Below are 16,334 nucleotides of genomic sequence, written 5' to 3'. Positions count from 1 at the left end.
ACCGGTATGGCACCTGGCTTACGTCCAGGCAGCTTTTAGCTGGCGGTAACCCAGGTGCCTCACCGGCAAACCCGTAGTCTGCCGGTCCGGTAAAGTGCCAGTGTCCATGAATACTGGCACTTTTTACTGGACCGGCTGACTCAGAAGGAAGCCCATTGTCTGTCCTGCAGGCTAAATCTACTGGTGTTCTACTGGTGAAACACGGTATTTTTATCAAATTACCTCACACAGGAATTGGGGTTTTCTTCTTTTACCTCCCAGGTAGGTGCATTATTATGTCTTTCTTTGAGGTAGATTTTTTTTCAAAATTACATTTCCCATCTCCATCTTCCAATAGGGAGAAATCATTGATCCCCACCACAAGAATTTCTCAGTGGGGCTTGTCCAAATTAGACTGTCGTCTTTTCGTCTTAATTTGCATTGTTTTCTATGCATCCTGTTTCATTTTGGTTTCGACTTTCTCTTTATGCTCTCTCGTTGCCTAGTCTTGAAAGATTTAAGGAATGGGAAGAAAGACATAGAATCCTTCCCCCGGAGGTCTTCCCCTCCATGTTCGTGTAGTGTTAAAGGGTTTGAGTGTAAATTCACTGGTATTCCTTATGCTCACAGTAACTTCCCATTCATGTTGTCCAATTTGCAATTCATTCATTAAGGTTTATTCCAAGCACAGTACCCCAAAGCATTACTTTTAAATTGCCAATAACTGATTACAGATTTCCTTTACTGGGGCCAGCATGATCCCTTGTTGATCAATTGTATTCGCTAATTGTTTGTATAATTTTGAAAGAGATTTGATTACCAGATGAAAGACTGGCAGGGTAGATGGTGCAGAGTTTGTGGCACTGACTAGTGCTGGCCATGTGCTCATCGGGGCTGTTCGAAAACCCAGAATGATTACTGTTTTGGCCGGTATTCAATTGGTAAAACAAATCCGTGTTCTGTAGGCCTGACACATTGATGCTAACTTTAGATTTCAACTCCCCATCTGACAGTCAGTTTTCGGGCTGTGCTTAACATGGGCATCGCTGTTTTCTGGACTCTGAGGCATTTTGGGGGTTGTTTATTATTGGAGTAGAAATCAGAGACTTTGTAAGGAAGACTCCATCTGAATAATCTGGAAATTGCATTAAGAGAAAGAGGTCTTCTTGCAATTCACCCTGTAATCTCATCGGCCAGTTTCTTGCCAAAGAAGTCTGTCATTCACGTTTGTCCAGAGTGTTAGTGAGAATTCTCAGAAATGTGCTAATTCCCTCCACCTTAGAGACCCCCAGAAACTTTGCTGGATTTAGAGGACTTGATTTTTTGAACCTGCAGAGAGTGAGACCCTTTTTCCCACTCTCTCATGTAATTTATTGTGATTTTGACAAACTCCATAGGCATCATCTTTTACATTGTGTCACAGTGCAGTGGCACAGGGAAGTCTTTCAGATTTCCCAAAGGTTTAACTACCTTCTCTTGGTTAAACTACTGTTTCCAAGGGCAGTAAAGTGAAATTGACTTTACTTACATTTGTAACTTTCTAGACCCAGCACAAACTATCTTACAATAGGGAGCTGGAGGGATTACCTAGTATCCCCTTTGTCTAGCTTCTCATGTAACATTTTTATGTACCCTTTCCTCACTGAATGGCTGGTGGCAGTGGTTTCATTTTAACTACCGCGGTGTGCATTTACCGCAGGCTGCGTTTGCAGCTACAGTAAAGCACCCAAGCGTGCCATTTTTGTCAAAATGGCCCAGTCTTCTTTTTTTACGATTTCTTTGTGGAAAGTTCCTTCTTGAGATTTACTCTGTGCGCCAAACCAGGTTTGGTCCCTCTGTTTGTTTTGGCTTTGGCGGGATTCACAAGTGAAGCCCGCCTCTGGCTCCAGGGTGTGTGGGGTAGGCAGGAAGTGAGGGAGGTGCCCAAAACTGCCTGTGCTTAGTGTCCTAGGAGACCCAAATGCACTCCGTGATGATTGGCTGGATGACTGTCCGGCAAGGACAGCCACACTGCTGGGTGACTGACAGCTAAGCTGGAATGAATGGGAGAGAACTGGATAAAAGGCTAGTCTTTTGGCTTAGAAGGCAGAGTCGACCACTGGACGAGGAACCGAAGAAGAACTTGAAGAGGACGCCTGCTGAAATTCCTGGACGGTTGGTTTTCCCGGTCAAGCCCTGCTGCAGTGTCGAAACGCCAAGTTTGCATCGACAGAGAAGCCCCTGCAAGGACGACTTCTCCCCTTGAGTTGGTGGGACCAATCAACTCCAAAGTAAGCCATCTGGACATCCATCTCGGAGTTGGTTGAATTTCCACAGAGTTGCTGCTGGAAACCGTATAGCATGGGAGAGGAACACCAGATTGTGTGCGTTGCTTTTAAGCTGGCCTAGAGCTCCAGGAAGATCCTCCGGACTCCCAGGTATCAGGACTGACCGAGCCTGAGCCCCCTCAACAGAGTGTGGGACCCCAGAAGCAAAGAAAATCCATCTCGACAGCCAGGAACTGTAGTGTTGCTATTTGCGGTAGAGGCGAGGAGCTGAAACACTGAACAGCCACTGAAAGTGAAGTTTGCCGGTTGTGAGTTTTGACCGTCCCAGTGCATTGCAGGAGTCCCCCAACAACCTCTATCTTGTCCCCATGACTGAGGCCCAGGAACAGTGAGACCTGCAGAGCTGCACAGGAACAAGAGTCATCTGCTGCATCTTTTCTTCATTTTAAAGGTACTGTACAAAGTCTGAGAGAACTTACCTCTTACTGTAGAGTTGCTTGCATCGTGTACTACTCACAAGTCTAATCAGCTTGTGGCCCTACAATTGATTCTTCTTTTCTTCAAAGACTCCTAAAACATTGTGCAAAGACTTTCTACTTATCTACAAAGAAGTGCTTCAGCTTACATAGACTTTTGCCTATTGACTTTGGCTTAGCCTCTTCCACTAAATGACTCTTATTGGGGGATCTGAAAGTATATGCCTGCTTAAGAATATTTGTGGTGTCTTGTCTGTTCTAGGTCATCTTTTCCTTTGACATATTACTATATGATCCTAAATGCAACAGTGATATATGAATGTCCCCAGAACCCTAGCAATTGAAGTCACTTGAGGGTGTAGGTAGTGTCTGTGGGCCATCCCAAAAGGTTATTTACTGATTTAGAGATATTAAGAGTGTGTACTTCATGAGGTGTATTTGAGTGTTACTGTTATATTGCTCCCTTCTGAAGAAGGCTTATTCTAACTGACTGATAAATAAATTAATAATTGTTTATTCAACAAACCTTGAGTGTTAGAGTTTATTTGAATACTTGTAACTGTAAATCTCTTTGTAACTCCACTACAGCTCACATTGACCCCTCTTGAGATAAGCCTGGCTGCTCAACATGCTACCAAAATTGTGTAGTACAAGCTTATACCAACGGTTGGGTTTCGTATACTTGTAGTCAGAGTTGTTTGTAGTGTTCCAAGAGGGTACTGCATGCAAACTTTGCCTAACACAGACCCCCCTTATCGGCTTTACTCGTCACTGTGTTATTTGTGATATCGGAGAGGGATGGCTTCTATTTTTGATTCAAAGTGCCCTGAGGGCCTTTTTTAGGTTTCCCAAGTTGTAATTTGGCATATTTATTCGTGAAGGTTTGATGTAGTTATACAAACCTGCATATGTTTGGTAGTTACTTTACATGAATATAGTCAATCAAATTTGCCAGGCAAATCACATAAATAAATATGTTACCTTAAACCGCAGCCGTCCTGGTTATTCGCTTATCACTGTGAATGTGTTGGCCTTGCTGCCCCCTGTATTACCGGCATTAAGTGCCGGTAACAGTTAAGCTGGTGCAAATCGAACACACCTTCTTGTAGTAATTTTGAACTTCCCCTCTGTTATTATTAAAGGCACCGTGTCCAGCACGCCTACAACATACATGGAGACATGCACATGAGTGACCTCTCTGTCATCCAGAAACTAGTTCCATCACCCTGCCATGGCATCTCTAGGAATAATATATAGGGGGGAGTGGCACAAAGAGGCCACAAGAAAAGAAGAAAGGCAGCCATCAATGCTGGTTTTGGGGGGTTTTCAGTTTCAGAAAAATTAGGCAAAAAAGCTATGCAGTTTACAATGTGTTCTGTGGGAGGGGGCACACATGAAAAGCCCCAATAGATGCCAGGTCACCAGCTGTGCACAGGATCATTTTCCATCACATTTTTATTCTGACTCTGTGGGTATAGAAATGATGAGACTCTCTAAATGCCAGCACAGCAGTATAAAGCACATTTTAATGATGTCACTGCCCAACATTTGCAGGTATTGAAAGTGTTAAAACAAATTTTCAACAAAAGTAGGCCAGTACTTCTACTGTATAAATATGCTTATGTTGTCTCTGCGCAAAACATGTTAGTATGCCACCCAAAGTACATTTTCTTTTGGCTGTGCCCAATATATGCCAGTAGCATACCACTGCAAAAACACACGTTCATACTAGCTCTGTCCAAGAAATGCAGTATACCACCATAAAAATGCATTTGTGCACAATATATGTCAGTATTGCCACTGTAAAAATGTTTTCTAGCTGTGCCCAGTGTATGCCACGAGCATGCCACTGTAAAAGCACATTTCCAGGAGGGATGAGCCCAAGAAATGCTAGCTTAACACTGTGAACATATATTTTAATGCTAGCTGCTCCCACTATATACCAGCACTGTGACAGTGTATAAACACCTGTTCATTTTGGTTATGCACCCTATTTGCCAGCATGCCATGTAAAACATGGTGTCATGCAGCTAGTGCTCAATATATACCTGGATTACCTTAAAGATATGATGTCTTGCAGTAAGTGCCCAAAATATTCTGTGGATGCCATTGTAAAACATTTTTCATTCTTGCTGTGTCTCCTATATGCCATCTGCATGCCATAGTAAAACACATTATGCTGACTGTGCCCAATATATGGCAGCATATCCTATATTTCAATTTTCATGCTCTCTCCAGTATATGCTAACCTGCCACTGTAAAGTCACATTATGCTTGATATGCCCAATATATGCTAGTACTGCTGCGGCAAACATGCTAGCTGTGCTTAATATATTGTTACCTCAGGGAGAATAAAAAAAGATTAGGCAACAATACAAAAACTGGGTGGAAAATCATAGGGTGCAGCTTGTTCAAGCAGATGCAGAGGAAATATTGGCCTGCTTGTACGAGAAAGATTCCCGTTCCTTTTGGGTGTTGATGAATGATTTTAGGAAGGGATATGGTGAGCAAGCTATCAACGCTATGTCAGAATCAGATTGGGTGAGCTATTATCAAAGGTCATATGCGGATTTAGAATATCCATGTGACTAGATAAATGGTACTATGTGTGATTCCAATACTTTTCAAGGCTTCTTGAAATACAAAGTGGGGGACATATATGAACTCATCTTGAGGGTAAGTAACCCCAGAGTGCCTGGACCAAATCAATCCTCCAATAGTCTTTTTAAGGGTGCACCAAAAGTATGGGCGGGAATTCTGAAATTCCTTTTCAATGATATGCTTAAAACAGGTTGCTTTCACTTGACCTGGCAGACAGCCTATGCTATTCCCATTTATAAGCACGGTTGCAGATCGGACCCTAATAACTATCGCCCTATTTCAAAGCTTGACTCGGACAGTAAAATCTTTGCAAGTCTGGTATTTAAACACTTGGAATGGTGGGCGTATAGTAAAGGAATAATTATGAAAAATCAATCAGGGTTCTGTAAGTGTCGCGGCACCAATTCATTTGAATGGGTTTATTTTGGGTTGTTCTCAAGATCTTGTCATGAAGGGAACATATGAAGTCATCCATTGAGCAGCTCTTGATTTATCACACGCTTTTGACAGTGTCGAGAACCAGGCTATGGAAGAAACTGTCAGATTGGGGGATCCCTGAGGGCTTGTTAAAATTGATTATTAAATTACATGATGCCTCTGACGTTCAAGTCAGGTTAGATGGTGAGAGTGTCTTGTTTCAAATAATTGCTACTTGTAATGGTTTAAGGCAGGGGTGCATTTTGGCCCCTTGGGTGTTTAATCTGTGTGTAGCTGATGTGGGTAAGACCTTGGAACCTGTTGCTTTTGCACCATCTCGACTGGGGAAATTGTCAGTTTGCTGGTTGGCATATACCGACGACTTTCTTTTGATCGATTGTACCGGCATTGGGTTACAACGCCTGCTGTCAGCATTTGAGAGTTAAGCTAGTGAGAATTGTTTGAAGATCAATTCTGGGAACTTGTCATTAACAAAAAGGAAATGTAAAGCCTCCATGAGATGGACTTTGAATGATTCTGATTTGGGGACTGTTAACACTCTGACTTACTTGGGATTTCCCATTATTAGTACTCCAAGAAACGCATGTATAATTAATCATTTGAGAGGGAAAGCAGAGGTATACATTCCCCAAATGAAACTCCTAAAATGCTCTTACTAACAGTGCTTGAAGAAGTCTTTTCGCGTTAGTCTTTGGGGTCCCAAATGCGGTCCCAACAGCAGCAATAAGATTTGTGCTCGGGCTGAATTCATTAAAGTCTAGAGGACAGTGGCTTATTTTGTCAGTATATCGAACAACAAAGAAATGGCAGTGGTAAATACATTGTACAGTGACATGGGATCCCAGATTGAAGGTGGACTGGTTGTAACCTTGCTGGAATTTGTTGAAAGGTGCACTTCAATTTGATCTGTTTGTGGACTCACAAAAAAATGACCGCTGAATGATCCAACTGTTGCTATGTTTAAGCAGGACTGGTGAAATACAACCCAATTAATACATGGATATGCCAGTTTAAGTAACCTAAAGGGTGAACACAAGCGGCTTGGGACCCTTGCTCCCCATTTAAAATGATTCCCCTGTCCAAGGATTAGAAAATACTTCGTTGGATTCCATTGGAACTTGTATCATACAGGCAAAGTCTTAATTAGACGTAAGATCATTTCATTCAGCAGGGTATGGCGGGCTGTAGATTCTGCGATCAATTTGGCTCAATTGAACCTTTAAATCACCTTCTGTTCGAATGTTCTAGTCTTAAGATTCCAAGACTTGTGCCTTTTAAAAGGTTGTTTTCCCCATGTGATAATATGACTGTGAATCATTCTGGGAGACGTGTATTTGGGCATCCTGTTTCCATTGCAGTTTCGGTGGTGAATTTCCTGGATAGTTCGCAACTGGACAGACATGGTTATTAGGTTAGAAGATATGATAGGTTATTTATAATGCGCTAAATACGCAGAGGTTTGCTAAGCGTGGACCTGGGGATCGAACCTGTGTTACTCCTATCCTCTTGCTTCTAAGACGGGAACGTTGCTGCCGTGCTATCCTCCAGAAACATCATAAACGGTTTTGTTTTGTTTAGTGGGATGATTTTATATGCTGATTGTTTGATTGTAGATGATATGTATTCTTATTTTGTTTACTCCTCTTGTGTTTGGCTATTTTATCAATGTGTACTGTTAAGGTTGAACATGTTTTAACGAATAAACGATACAAAAATAAAACAAATTCTAAATATTCTAACATTGCCCTGTAACACATGTTGGCATACAGCCGGTGCCGAATATATGCCAAGACTTCCCTATATACATGTTGTCAAGCAGCCAGTTCCCCCCAGAACAGGCCAGCATTGCCCTGTAAAACATGTTGTCATGTTGTCATGCACCAAGTCCCCAATATATTTCATCATTGCCCTGTAAACATATTGCCATGTAGTCAATAGACAACAGGAATGTCACTGTAAAACACATGTTCACACCATGCATGCGCACACACATAGATACATATAGCAAGCACATGCATACACATACACGTACATTCACACAACAATGGTATATGCATACAGCCCTGTCGGCACCCAAATAACGTAGCCCACAAAATAGGCAAACGAAGATCATGGTTTGAAGGTAAATAGTCCCCCGGACCTCTAACACCTACCCAATCTGCATCCTCATACTGATCCTCAGCCCCAGCAGTACTACCTCCCAGGCTGGGACTAACATGGCCTTCCCGCAGCCCTGCCATACATAAGTAAGTAGTGGAGGAGGGTTTCCTGTAGAATAGCTATCTATCTAACCTGGTTTCTACCAAGAACTGCCCCCTCTTGCAGTGTAAATGATGTAAATCAGTAATCTGAGTGACATGGAATGTCATGTCAAGCGACCATGTGAATCAGTGTCTGGCATGTAATCTACTCTCTCACATACATCATGATCTTGTGCACCTTGTGCCTCTTATTTGTGCCCTACCAGGTACCACTGGAGTGAGGCGATGGTTTCTGTGCCTGTGTCTGATCTAGGCCAGCATCATATTACTCTCAATGCAAGGCCTGTGTTTGTTATCCATCTCAGAACACCATGTCACTGCTGCCACGCCGCAACCCTGAGACCTTTTATACGGTTACAAACCAGAAATTGTTCAGGCGACATATCTCAATGGTAAAAAAAACGATAAAGAAGGGGTTGAAATCAAGGCCCTGAGTTTCAGGACTGACATCATGTGTGATCCTGATCACGGGTTTCGGCCATGCTGATACTGTTGAAGCTGTATTCCGAAAGAGCATTGACCAATGAAGTCTCCAGAGCAGAAGCCACTCGACATTGTGGAAGAGGCTTTGTGTAATGATCTGAACCTTACAATTATAACACTAATTGTGTCAGAGCTGCTGGACACCTGGCCTGGAAAGGGAATCTGAGGTGTACTCTCCTGCTTACTTTTCAACCCGAAGGTTGGTGCTCCAGACGAGCATTGGGTGCTTCACTCAGAAAAATATGTCTGTTCGCTCATCAAATGGATGTGTTCATAATAGCTAAAACATTCCAACCCGCCATTAGAGATTGAAGTTCTACAATGGAGCAGCATGACTAAATGTAAGTTTGAGCTGTGAGCTTTGCACTGCCTGGAAGTGGTACTGAAAGCGAGGGTTTTTAAAGGTAAATACTATTAGAAGTAGCAGTGGGTGGAAAGACATACAGGGTTAATCTCTTTCCCAGGCCCTGTACCTCGCCCTGCATGATCCATAGGGAGGGGTCAGACATTATGAAGGGGTGGGCAACCTGGAGATGTCACTGTCACCCTGTGACCACCAGCCTGCCACACAGGGATCAGTAGTCAGTATAAAACAGAAGACCCCACTATACATGTGAGATGGCCTGCACATCTCTTGCTAGTGCCTCACGTGGGATGAAAAAGACTGGGGTCCCCAGTCACTCTGTGACCACCAGCCTGCCACAGAGGGATCAGTAGTCAGTATAAAACAGAAGACCCCACTATACATGTGAGATGGCCTGCACATCTCTTGTTGGTGCCTCAAGTGGGATGAAAAAGACTGGCGTCCCCAAAGCGAAGAAACGAGATGGAGGCATGTTCTAAGAGAGGTGATGCATAATCATTATCCAGCACCATGATATCTGCAGCCCCAACCTTGCAACCTGTTGAGAGTATGCCGCCCTTGACCTTGCACATTCAGTAGTCTGTGGTGATATGTCAAGAAAGTGAGGCCAACAATTCCTAGCTCAACAATGTAGCCAGTACCGCCCATGTTCACAGTCAATCAAGGCCAGTAGGGGTGGATTGTTGTTACCAGCCCAGAGCCTATCCCTAGGTAGTGGATAGATTTTTCTTTGGGTGGGGGGGCAATTGAGGCTGCGAAAACACATACATGCCCAATGTACCCCCTGAGAAAACAAAGATGGCCAGACAATGAAATAATAAAGAGATTAAGTCCCTTTAATATTTCCTCCACTGCTACGCTACCGGCTGAATGAGATGGAGCATGGTGGAGACGCATAGAGGTGATGGTGAGGTTGGGCAGATGCGGGTAGGTAGGGATGGGACTGAGTGTGGGTGGAGATTTGCGAACCAGGGTGCAGTGAAGAAAGGAATGACGGACAGCTGCGGGAGTGTCATAGATGGCCCCAGAGAACGCAGGCAGTAGCTAACAGATTCTGCCCATGTTCAATTCCATCTGATTGGCTGCCTCCTCAGGGTGCTAATATAAACTGAATTGCAGGTAAACACTATGTTGTGTCTTGTGTTCCCTGCCTTGGTCCTGCATGAATGCTTGCATGGGAGAATGCCTGATGGAATGTTATACCTGTGGAATGTTGTGGTGTGAGCGCCCCTGTAAGCTCCATGAATGGTCAGTTGGAGTGAAGCATCCTGTGAGAGAGGAGGCTGATGGATGTCTTCTGTGTACCTTTCTACATACTTACCCTTGGACTTACCTGATGTATATACCTTGTCACTGGAACCTAGTAAAGAAGTTCACTTCCCTTACCTGAGTATCAGACCATTTCATTGCACCCCGCAACAGTGGCGACGAGCTGGCTCGAGGGAAGGGCCAGCAACCTGCAGTTGTCCAGACTAAGCAGTGCCCATAATGAAGGAAGGAAGCGGTGGAGACCAAGGAGGGGACATCCACCGGCCCCACAAAGGTGTGCTGACTCCTGTCCCATAGCCCAAAAGCAGCTGCATGGCAGGAAGGAGGCAGTTGGGGGTGGGAGTTAACTGTAGTAGCAGTTGGAAAACCAGTTGGGCCACCTTACAGTCTCTGGCCACTGAAGCAGCACTTCCCAGTGGGGCTGCATTGCAATTATTTGGCCACTGGAGCAGTGTTTCCCAGTGGGTCCACCTTACAGTTAATTGGCCACTAGAGCAGCATTTCCCAGTGGGGCCACCTTACAGATTCTGGCCCCTTTAAGCATCTTGGCCACTGCAATAGTAGTGAGCATCAGTGGGGCCACCTTTAAGTATTTTGGCCACTGGCAAAGGAGTTACAAAAATGTGTAGCAGTTCCCAGCGGGGCCACTGTGAAGAATTGATCACTGATTCACAGCGGGCCACCTTACAGATTCTGGCTACTGGAGCAGATTGCAGTTTCTGGCCACTGGAGTTAACATGTGGCAGCAGCTGTTGTAGCAGCATTTCCCAGTGGGGCCACCATGAAATTATGTTTTCGTCACTGGAGCACCACACCTGATCATTGGCAGAGATACAGCCTGGGAGAGATCAAGTATTTAGAGGATAAGGTACCTGAGGGGCCACATTAAACACAATGGCCTTATCAAGTATGCAATTCAGGTTTGGACACAGACAATAGTGAGACAGTGAGAGCTCACAGTCATCAAAGGAAAAGGTACTGATGCAAGCATTTCGATCTGTGTCCTGCTTACTGTTCAGCGTCAGAGGAGGCATCTGCTCATTGGAGGGAGACTTGGGGATATTGCAGATGTTGTTGTTCTACCCTTGAGGATCCTGAGAGCACATATCTCATGGTTTTGGATGGACTTGATCCTGATTTTTTGGCTTTTTTTCAAGAGCTTTTAGTATATAACAGAGAATACTTGCTTGGTTATTGTGTGTGATGTGAGGCCTGTGATATGTCTTGTGTCCTGCCTGGTTATGTTTGGATCAGTTCTCTCTAATTTGGTTGTGGTTAAAGAGTTTCTTGGCGCGGTTGATGTGGCCTCTGTTTAGAACAGTTAAAATGCTTTGTGATTATTGGATGTGACAGCAATGCATTAGGGAAAAGTGATGTCTTGCGCTAACAATTTTTCTTCCACAGGACCAATGTGTACTTTATGGACATTTTCACAAAATGGTTAGAGTTTCAAGATTTGGATTACAGTGTATCACCTTGTGTGTGGTTGAGGGTGTTGTACATTGGGAGAATGGTGGAAGTTTTGCTTGGTAACAATTTTTGGGGTTTGGAACTTGGCACACGTTTTATAGGGTAGTTCTGCCAGCTTTGCTACAGATTTTGGAGTTTGGAACCCAGCACAAGTTTATAGGGGTGTTCTGTCACCCGTGCCAGATATTTTTGGGTTTGGAACCCAGCACTAGTTTTATAGGGGTGTTCTGCCACCTGTGCCACAGGTTCTGCGGTTTGAAATCTGCCACTAGTTTTATAGGGGTGTTCTGCCAGCCATGCCACAAATCCTGGGGTTTGGAACTCGGCACTAGTTTTTATACGGGGTGTTCTGCCACCCGTGCCACAGATTTTGGGGTTTGGAACCTGGCACTAGTTTTATAGGGGTGTTTCGCCACCCATGACGCAAATCTCTGGGTTTGGAATCCGGCACTGGTTTTATAGGAGTGTTCTGCCACCCGTGCCACAAATATTGTGGTGTTGGACACCGCACCTGAGGGGGTTTCCTGCCTGTGCCTTGTGGAGTTGGCGTCCAGTACCTTAGGAGATGGTCCTCTCCGCCTGCCGTGCACAGAGTGGGTTCCTGTGCTCTGTGCATTTCGAGCTTTGATTATTAGTTCTGGTAGTATACTAGAAGATGAAGGGTGTGCTTTGTTTTAGTACACCTTAGTTGCTGGCAGCAGGATGAATGAGGATGTTGTTTTTGGATCGTGTGGTAATGCTGTGTGTTGAGAGTTAAGGCTGGTTCCTTGGTCTGAGTGTCTGTGGTAGGCATGTTGTAGACTCTGAGTGTATTGGATAGGACGATTTGCAGGTCGTTGAAGGGACTATGTTGGTGGGAGCATGAGACATGTCTCCTCGTTCTTTGGATTGGAGTTTTGGAGTTTGGAGGTGACCAGAGTCTTGTTGGTTCATACTTTGGTCGCATTACCCTGTGTATTTTCCCTCAAACGTCTTTCCTTACCTTTATCTTGGTTTCTGTTGAGGAGGGAGATGTGTTGTGTCTTGTGTTCCCAGCCTTGGTCCTGCATGAATGCTTGCATGAGAGAATGTCTGATGGAATGTTATGCCTGTGGAATGTTGTGGTGTGTGTGGACTTACCTGATGTATATACCTTGTCACTGGAACTTAGTAAAGAAGTTCACTCCCCTTACCTGAGTACCAGACCATTTTTTTTCACTTCGCAACACACTTCCAGTATGAACAGATATCCTAGTGTTTTTAAGAGTCACTGTTTTTTGCCCTCTCAATTCTGTCCAATACATGGACTGTGACATGTAGTTCAGATGCATGGTCCAAGATCACACATTTTTGGGTGAAGTGGCATAACCGTGATTGGAACCCAGATCTCCTGGTTCAAAATTGCTCATCTCCACTTATAACAGGTTATGAGTCAAATCAGCCACTCTTAAAGGAGCTTAGGGGATTGACAGCAAGGCTTTCATGGGGCCCATTAGCTACTGAGAAACCAATAAAGGTGTCCCTAAATGGCTTATTTGAGTGGAGTAAGCATGTCAACTAACAATCGCTTGAGGCATTTTCATAAGCATTGTTTCATGTAATGTGAACTTCTCACTGCTTGCTTGTTTGCTAATCTACCAGCCACAGGAGGGCACGTGCCGACGAACAGATAACAGAACGATTAGGATCCTTTTGTAGTGATTTGAAGGAAGATGTTCTGTGTTCTGACTGCTGGGGCTGATCTCAGGTGCAAGTAGTGTGCCAGAAGGGATCTGCCTGGGGAGTATTTGGCAGCTTTTCTGGGTCCCTTTTTACATTTGCGCCTCCTATAGAACAAAATGACCTGCACGTTCCAAAGTGCAGGCATTCTACTCTAACTCTAACAAAATAAAACAAATTTCCAACCAAAATATTTTATTTTCTGCTAAATTGAGGAACAGATTTGTTAAATGCTACTCCTCTACCAGTGGTAATCGTTGGATGGCATCTGTAAAATCAATTGCAAATTGGGTCTGTTAAGTATACCCAAATTGTGTAACTGGAAAATTAAACGGAAATAGAATTCCCAACGGAACAAGTACCAGCACAATGGCTGAAAACCCAGGGACGCTCCCCATGATCTTGAAAGGCAGAGTCATTTCGAGACGTTGACCCGGAAGTTATGGTGGATGCTTTGCCCGAGACAACCATGGGAAGTTATATGAGTGATCTGTGGATCTCAGGATATATATGCAACTACCGCTGTTTGTTCCATCGTTCCCATTTAATCCTCAGTTGCATCGGTTTGTTCAGATGAGGGTATGAGAAAAAGCGAATGATACGGGACACGCTGCTCCTAGCGCAGCAATCCTAATGTGGGGTAATACGATCAGTGCTGCATTTCCCTCGCTAAAAATGCAATTATTTTGTTTGAAAATGTCATTATCCAGTAAGAGAGCACTTGCAGTTATGCGAAACCTGAGACTGAGTTATATTCATCACGACACCAAACACCCCAATACTGATATCCCTTTTTTAGCTCTACTATTTGAAGCCCTAATGACCAAACCCCAATCGTCGAAAAAACTAGATTCTGTGTTGCAGCCCAGGGGAAGGTGAACAGAGTTGGTACTCCTGACATGGCCATCAACGACCTGAAAAATCTGTGAGATGGCATCGAGAGACCAGGGAGAAGAGATCTGACCAAGCAAGAGTGGGAGATTGCTCTGACCGAGGGAGGAACCCTCTCAACATGACAACTCATTCACATGCTCATCCCAAGAAAGGTGGGCGGATTTTGAGAGCAACATTGAGACAGGGCCATGTGACTAAATATGATTTAATGCAGCACAATGAGAGCTCTGCACAGTGTGTGATCTTATCACTGGGTATTTCATGTCATGTTATGTTATGGTAGGTTAGGTTATGTGGTTTGGTCTCTTGGTTCAAACAGATCTGGAAACGAGGGGGGCTGTGTTTGGTTAGTGGGGACAGAGGAAATGTGCAAGATAGCTTTGGGGTTGCGATGTTGCATGAGGTTGACTGCACCGTGATCACTTTGGACCCTTGGGCTTATTTGTCGCAGAGTCGACCAGTGGGATCGCCTAGCTTTCCCATTGACAGCCTCCCTGTGCAGATCAATCACTGTGGGGGTACACAGTGAACCTGCGCTTCTCAGCCTGGCTCAGCTGCAGATCATGAGGAGACTTGTCATTGATGTAAAGAAGACATTCTCAAGTGCCATTGCTTGATCAGAATCCAAAATCAGACATTCCTGTGCTTTACATTCTACATCTCGGTGGCTATTGTTTTAACCCTTTCGCTGCCTGGAATTCACTGCTTTCTTATGGAAATTAGAATGTGTATATGACGGTCTAAGAGTGTGAAATAGTTAAGGATTAAGGAAGGTTGCATCTTTGGTATGATAATATCTTTAGCAACTGTAGTTCTGCTAAAGCAAAATTGAGTGGTACTTTTCTGTGCATAAAATGTTACTCTTGTTGCTACTTTGTCCTACATTGTGTTGAAAATTGGAAGGCAGGGAAATACTTACGCCAATACTGACTTCCATGTTTTGGCCACAAAACTCATTTGTCACACAGGTGTGTGTCCTGACACAAGCAGTCAGCACCACCCTCTTTAAACAAATGTCTCTTTCATTAGTCAAAGCCTTGACAAAGTCTTGGCCCTTCCCGGGCATTCTTCTCTAGCATCTGGGCCGGATCCTTGGGCCTACTTCTGTCACTGTTCCTTCTGATGGAATAGTGCTGTACCTCTGGTCACCTTTGCCAAAAGACAGTTCTCCCATAGATGCTTATGGTGAGCAGGTCATATTCTCCATACCAATGGCAGCCTCTTAGAATGTCTATTTGGCTGATGAACCTTGTTCAGGATTCAATGTATCATCACCGGGGCTTGGTTCCTGGTGAGCCTGCTTTTCATGGGCAGTGCCTCATCTCCTGTACAAGGCTACTCTCTCCATGTTTCATACCCTGCTGTCATCAGAGCGGCCATAATGGTCACCTCTCCTCACAACTCCCCTGGGTGAGCTCCCCTTAAACAATGTCTCAACATCTCTATGGTTGTGCTTTAGTCTTAGTGAGTCTCCTTTTCTTATGCCCAAATTGTGCATTGATTTTCATTTATCATAGTGTTCTTGTCTTGCTTTCTGCTTGGCCTCTACCCTCCATATCATGTCTTCAAGAGATATCGATGTTCTTCTCTGATAGCTATACGCCACAAAGGAATGGGGACTGAGTAGGTTAGATGGCCTTGCGTCATTTGAAACGAGTATATCCCAGTTATGCTGTTGGGGTAAGCCTATGTGCCTAGATTGCTTCCTGTATTCTGGCAAGCGGATATCTGAGTGCTGAAATGGCCAGTTGTATTCTGCCCTTTGAAAATGTGTTCATGTTTTCCACCTGACCGCTGGTCTGGAGTTGAGAAGGGGCTGCTTTGCATTGGGCAATATTGTTCTGTACCAGGGAGTCATGCACTGCGCTCAGTATCAGATGAAATCTGTGGTCTGTCACCAAGTACTTGGGTGACCCTTCACGGTGAAAAGGATCACTTGAGTATTGGTAACACTGTACTCTTGGTGATGTTGGGTACAAAGTGTGACTTGGTACATTTCGACACATAGTCTACCAGCATGATAAGGTAGTGATGCTCTGGGCCGATGTGGATCAACAGACCCATGAAATCATGCCCCACCTTATTTCCAGGGTTTGTCAGGTGCCTCAAGATTGTGGAGTTAGTGGCCCTTGTC

This window comes from Ambystoma mexicanum, chromosome 1p, assembly GCF_040938575.1.
Source record: "Ambystoma mexicanum isolate Mex_15411 chromosome 1p, UKY_AmexF1_1, whole genome shotgun sequence".
In the NCBI taxonomy this organism is placed as follows: domain Eukaryota; kingdom Metazoa; phylum Chordata; class Amphibia; order Caudata; family Ambystomatidae; genus Ambystoma; species Ambystoma mexicanum.
The sequence above is the reverse complement of the archived record's forward strand: the minus strand, read 5'-3'. Positions refer to the sequence as shown.